At 38.1% G+C, this 7139-nt stretch overlaps 1 pseudogene; it reads left to right on the top strand.

The window, feature by feature from the left end:
* Positions 1–1765: 1765 nt before the first annotated feature.
* LOC137940647 (uncharacterized) lies at positions 1766–6122 on the top strand (annotated as a pseudogene).
* The last annotated feature ends 1017 nt before the right edge of the window (positions 6123–7139 follow it).

Genomic DNA, 7139 nt, shown 5'->3' with positions numbered 1-7139 from the left:
TAAAAAGAGTTTGCCATCCCTAAAAATTACAGAGACTTTTTGGAACTATCTCTCTCGATATTTGTGCATTTCCATTTTGGATGTATATTTTATTCTTAGATCAAAACTTGAGTTTCACTTTCCCTTAATGTCTCATAAACAAAAACTAAACATGTAGTGGGATAATTTCTAGAGTCAAACAAGCCATTATTTTGGTGATGAGGACATCGAGCCTGCATGGAAGACTCATGAACCAACTCAAGTTTTAGTTGGTCCTGCGACGAGGACACGAGCTAAAAGATTCAAAGAGATGCTGAATAACTTAGTCCGGAGGGTTATACAAAAGTAAGAGAGTGTGGTCACCACGGAAGGGGAACAAAGGCTGGTGTCAATCATCAAAGTTGATCTAGAAGAAAGTCCAACAGCCATACACGTGCATTGAGTAAGTGCATGTGGTTAGAAGATATCGTGGGACCCAAGAGGATACCCACGAGTTGGAAATTCATCCTAGAAGGGCATGTGGTTAGAAGATCTAGTGGAATCCACAAAGATATCCACGAATTGGTAACTAAGTCTTGGAAGATCAGGTGGGAATATATTAGGTTTTCTATTTACGTTAAGAGACTTTACGTTTCCTTTAATTGAATGTAGTTAGGGTTTTCAAAGTCCTCCACTATAAGTAGGGGACTTGTATTCGGATATGGAACCTTTGATCATTATTGAAATTGAGAGTTATTCTTCTTGAATTTTTGAAGGAACTTTTTTGAACTTATCAGGGATTTTTTCTTGTGGTGTTCAAAATGACTTATCAAACGAATTTCCATTGTCGCATCTTTACTATACCAAGGTTCTTGCTTATCTAACCAACTGGTCGCAGTTTCCATCCAAACTTGAAAGGTATTGGGGAAGATTTCCAGATTTGGTATTGGGTCTCGTCACAGGTTGACGTGGTTCGTATCATTTGGTATCAGAGATTTGGTTTATCAGGTTTGTCTATCCTTTTTTGTTCGTTATTCCTGTCTATTTTTTTCCGTCCATGTCAAAGTCTTTCGTTTCTTTTCTTTTAGGTATTTCAACCATCACAAAAAAAATAAAAATCTGCTTGATTGTTGTTCTCATTGTTTTTTATTTCTATCCTATTCTCATTGTTCTTGATTTCTATACTATTCTCATCATTCTTGATTGTTATCCTTTCATCGGTATTAGTGTTTGAGTCCACTTTGTTTACGAACCCTAGAAAAGTGAATTTAGGGTTCTAGTATTTAAAAAAAAAAGGGTTTCTGAATTCTTCTAGGTCTTGTTCCTTGATACTCGTTTAATATCTGAATTGTTCTTACCATTGTGGCTTGATATTTTTTATTGTGACATCAACGAAAAGAAAAGAAAAGAAAGGAAGTAAAAAGAAGAGGATCCGAAAAAAAAAAGACCAAAACTGCTCTTAAATTTTTTTGTTCTAATCTTGATTCTTATGTTCTAGAACCTCTTGTGCCAAAACCCCACGCTTGAGTGTCAAAAATCATCACATTCCAAGTACAAAAAAATATATATTTTTTTTATTTGTTTGGTTTGTTCTCTTTCTTGATTCGTTTGATCTGTACTCGTTTTGAGTCATTTGTTCTGTTCTCGTTTTGATTCGCTGTTGGAATTCCTTATTCTTGTTCGATTAGTTTCAAAAGAACTCAAAGAAGAATACGAGTGAATTGGGCGGGGAGTGTGATGAGGATCCAATTTCTTTGCATATTTTTTTTGTTGTGTGTGTCTAACTTTATTTGCAAAGTTCAAAATCATGTCGTATAATCAAGAGAAAAATACAAATGAAGAGAGCCCATCGACCGGTATTTCAAAGCTCCTAATGCAAGCCTTATTGTGGGAGATGAAACGGATGATGAGGGCAGAGATGGAAGAAATGCATGGGAGGTTGGAGAGAGAAGAAGAGGGGACACAAAGGGTGCAATCTCTACTTGTTCCAAACACCTCAGTGAGGAACATGCTGCCTCGAAGGGAAATAGAGGATATGGGAGAATTTGAAGGGGACAATTTAGAGGATTCTGATCGAATGTCAGTGGGCAGCCATAGGAGATATGGTCGGACTACAAAAGCTAGGAACCGGATAGATAGCAACTTGGGAAATATCAAGCTGAAAATTCCTGCTTTTCAAGGAAAGAATGATCCTGAAGCCTACCTCAATTGGGAAAAAGATGGAATTGGTGTTTGATTGTCACAATTACTCCAATTTAAAGAAGGTAAAACTCGCTGCCAATGAATTTACTAATTATGTTATTGTGTGGTGGGATCTGTTGTGCATCAATAGGAGATGGAATGGAGAACGTCCTATTGACAATTGGGATGTGATGAGTGGGTGATGAGACGACGATTTGTGCCTAGTCATTACTACCGAGATCTCTACCTCAAACTAGAAAGTCTCTATCAAGGTAACCGAAATGTTGACGAGTATTATAAGGAGATGGAGATAGCAATGATTAGAGCTAATGTGGAGGAGGATCGGGATGCGACAATGGCCATATTTTTAAATGGGTTAAATCAAAAGATTGCTAATACAATTGAAATACACCATTATGTTCAATTGGAGGATTTGGTGCATATGGCTATCAAGGTTAAGAGGCAACTCAAGAGGGGTGGTATACGGCCAAGAGCAGCTCCACAACATTCAAGTACAACACCTTGGAGGTCAAACTACCCAAAGAAGAAAGAAACTTCATCTGCCTTCAAGACCAAACCAGAGCCCAAAGCAGCCACCACTACCACAGCTGCTCAAGGTAAATCAGTCCCTCTTTTGCCTCGTTCTAGTGATATTTGATGTTTTAAATGTCAAGGGAGAGGACACATAGCTAGTCAATGCACGAACAAGCAAATTATGGTGATCTGGGAAAATGGTGACATTGAGTTCGAAGACAACAATGATCAAGTTGACATACCACTATTGGAGAAATGATAGAGGTGAAATAAGGGTCATAAAGTAGATTGTGGTACCATTTTGAATTGGTAAATATGAGGATTCAGTATTGTGTGATGTGGTACCCATGCAAAGCTGGACATCTACTTTTAGAAAGACCATGGCAATTTGACCGAAGTGTCCAGCATGACTGCTTCACAAATAAGTACTCATTCATGCACAATCAGTGGACAGTCTAGTTCTATTGACCCCAAAACAAAACTATGATGATCAAGTGAGGTTGCAACAATTGAGTGACAAAATAAATCGAGGCATCAAAAGAATTTGAGAGGGCAAAAGAATGAGAGTACCAAAAAAGTGAAGTTGTGCACAGTGAGAGTGAGAGAAAAATAGAGAGAAAAGAAAGAGACACGGCCAAAGAGGGAAAAATAGAGAGAAAAGAAAGAGATACAGCCTGTGAGGGAAAAATAGAGAGAAAAGAAAGAAATTTCTATGCAAAAATGAGTGAGGTGAAGCGAGCAATGATTCCAAAATAGCCGATAATTGTACTCATGTACAAGGAGGCTCTTTTAAATGCTAACCAACTTGACGTTGTGCTGCCAAGTGTTGTTGTTTCTCTCTTGCAGGAGTTCGAGTAGTGGTTTCCCAAGGAGGTACCACATAGGTTACCACCTCTTCGAGGGATTGAACACCAAATTGATTTCATTCCCGGTGCACCCATTCCAAATCGACCAGCATATAGGAGCAACCCAGAGGAGATGAAAGAAATTCAAAGGCAAATCAAAGAATTGATGGAGAAAGGGCACGTGAGAGAAAGCATGAGTCCTTGTGTAGTACCGGTGATTCTACGGCCATCAACAACATAACGGTAAAGTATCTCCATCCTATTTCTCGTTTAGATGATATGTTAGATGAGTAGCATGGTTCTTGTGTGTTTTCAAAAAAACATCTTAAGAGTGGGTATCATCAAATATGAATGAAAGAAGGACATGAATGGAAGACAACATGGATTGTATGAGTGGTTAGTCATGCCATTTGGATTAACTAATGCACCTAGTACTTTCATGCGTTTAATGAATAATGTGTTGCGTGCTTTCATTGGTAAATTCGTTGTTGTTTATTTTGATGATATTCTCATTTATAGCAAGAATTTACATGATCATGTCTCACATTTGCATTCAGTTTTGGAGGTGCTTCAAAGGAAAAGTTATATGCTAACCTCAAAAAGTGTACTTTCTGCACCGATAAGATTGTTGTTCTAGGTTTTTTTGTGAGTGATAAGGGTGTTGAGGTTGATGAAGAGAAGATTGAAGCGATCCAAGAGTGGCCGACCCCCTCCAGTGTAGGTAATGTTTGAAATTTTCATGGACTTTCTAGTTTTTACAGGACATTTTTGAAAGAATTATCACCATTGTGGCACCGCTTACCAAAGTTATCAAGAAGAATGTGGCGTTCAAATGGGGAGAAGAACAAGAGAAGGTGTTTCAACTTCCTAAACATAAGCTTACTCACGCTCCTTAAATTGCTTTACCTAATTTTTCTCTAACATTTGAAATTGAATGTGATGCTTCTAGTGTAGGAATAGGCGTTGTACTGATGCAGGAAGGAAGACCGCTTGCATACTTTAGTGAGAAGCTTAGTGGGGCTGCAGTTAACTACCCCACTTATGACAAAGAGTTATATGCCTTGATTCAAGCATTAGAGACATGGCAGCACTACTTGTGGCCAAAGGAATTTGTGATTCGTACGGATTATGAATCCTTGAAACATTTGAAAGGTCAACACAAGTTGAACAAGAGACATGCTCGATGGGTTGAGTTCATTGAAACTTTTCCTTATGTTATTCGGTATAAACAAGGTAAGGAAAATGTGGTTGCGGATGCACTCTCATGCAGGTATAATTTAATCTCTAATCTTGATGCTAAATTTCTTGGTTTTCAGCACATTAAGGAAATTTATCAAGATGACCATGTTTTTGGGGAAATTTATAGGGCTTGTGAAAAATCTACAGAAGGTAAGTTCTATAGGCATAAGTTTTTTTTTCGAGTGAATAAATTGTGTGTGCCTAATTGTTCAATGAGAGATTTGTTAGTTCGAGAATCCCATAGTGGGGGTTTAATGGGACATTTTGAAGTTGCTATGACTCTATTTTCCAGGAGCACTTGTATTGGCCACACATGAAACGGGATGTTGAGAGAATTTTGGGTAGGTGTGTCACTTGAAGGCAAGCAAAATCAAGTGTTCAGCCAAATGGTCTTTTACCCCCCTACCTATTACCAGTTCACCTTCGATGGATTTTGTTTTGGGTTTACCAAGGATTCAACGTGGGAGGGACTCAATCTTTGTGGTTGTAGATCTATTTTCTAAGATGGCTCAATTTATTCCATGTAATAAGACTGATGATGCTTCTCATGTTGCAGATTTGTTCTTTAGGGAGATTGTCAAGTTACATGGCATGCCTCGGACAATCGTGTCAGATTAGGATGCTAATTTTTTGAGTTACTTATGGAAGACTTTAAGGGGAAAACTAGGAACAAAACTTCTAATTTCTACTAGTCATCCTCAAACCGATGGTCAAACAGAAGTAGTTAATAGGACTTTATCCACTTTGTTGAGAGTTGTCATTGGTAAGAACATTAAGACTTGGAAGGATTGCTTACCACATACTGATTTTGCTTATAATCATACCATCCATTCTGCTACTCAGTGCTCACCGTTTGAATTTTTTTATGTGTTTAATCCTTTAACTCCTTTAGATTTATCACCTTTACCTGTTTCTAAGCATGTGAACTTAGATGGTAAGAAGAAGGCAGAATTTGTGAAGCAACTCCATGAGAGGGTTCGGGTCAACATAGAGAGGAGAACCGAACAATACATTAGGCAAACTAACAAGGGACATCACAAACTCATTTTTGAGACCGGTGATTGGGTGTGGTTACATATGTGGAAAGAAATATTTCCAGCGCAAAGACATTCTAAGTTGCTTCCCCGAGGAGACAGACCATTTCAAGTGCTAGAACGGATCAATGACAACACTTACAAACTTGACTTACCAGGTGAGTACAATGTTAGTGCTACATTCAATGTTACTGATTTAAGTCCTTTTGATGTTGGTGACAATTTGAGGACAAATCCTTCTCTAGAAGAAGGGAATAATGAGGACATCGAGTCTGCACGGAAGACTCATGAACCAACTCAAGTTCCAATTGGTCTAGTGACGAGAGCATGAGCAAAAAGATTCAAAGAGATGCTGAATAACTTAGTCCGGAGGGTTATACAACATGAAGAGAGTGTGGTCACCATGGAAGGGGACCAAAGGCTGGTGTCAATCATCAAAGTTGATCTGGAAGAAAGTCCAACAGCCATACACATGCATTGAGGAAGCGAATGTGGTTAGAAGATCTCGTGGGACCCACAAGGATACCCACAAGTTGGTAATTCATCCTAGAAGGGCATGTGGTTAAAAAATCTCGTGAAATTCACAAGGATATCCACTAATTGGCAACTAAATCTTGGAAGATCATGTGGAAATATATTAGGTTTTCTATTTACGTTAAGAGACCTTACGTTTCCTTTAATTCAATGTAATTTGGGTTTTCGAAGTCCTCCACTATAAATAGGGGACTTGTATTTGGATTAGGAACCTTTGATAATTATTGAAATTGAGAGTTATTCTTCTTGAGTTCTTGAAGGAACTTTTTCGAACTTATCAGGGATTTTTCCTTGTGGCGTTCAAAACGACTTCTCAAACAGATTTCCACCCACTTTTGTGGCATCTTCACTATACAAAGGTTCTTGATTTGCTAAGTAATGGGCTGCGGTTTCCATTCAAACTTGAAAGGTCTTGGAGACGATTACCAGATTTTGTATCTGGTTTCGTCACAGGTTGATGTGGTACGTATCATGTGCCCATCTACAAAAATCTGACCTAACAATCATAGGTGATTTGCAAAGTGATTTATCGCCCAATCATTGCATAACGGGCTATATTTTGTAAGAAATGCCTTATGCAACACTCAGTTAAAATTCCCCCTGCCTCCTCGTTATCTTTCCGATGATTGAAAAACCTAATATATAAAAACTAAAAAGAGTTTACAATCCCTAAAAATTACAGAGAGTTTTTGGAGTTATCGCTCTCTACATTTGTGCATTTCCTTTTTGGATGTATACTTTTTTCTTCAATCAAAACTTGAGTTTTCACTTTCCCATTATCTCTCGTAAGCAGAAAAAAGACAAGGCAAATAGA

This window comes from Aristolochia californica, unplaced genomic scaffold, assembly GCF_029961685.1.
Source record: "Aristolochia californica isolate CCGP_79_NKW_82.1479 unplaced genomic scaffold, dmAriCali1.0.hap1 SCAF_9, whole genome shotgun sequence".
NCBI lineage: Eukaryota > Viridiplantae > Streptophyta > Magnoliopsida > Piperales > Aristolochiaceae > Aristolochia > Aristolochia californica.
The sequence above is the reverse complement of the archived record's forward strand: the minus strand, read 5'-3'. Positions and strand labels throughout refer to the sequence as shown.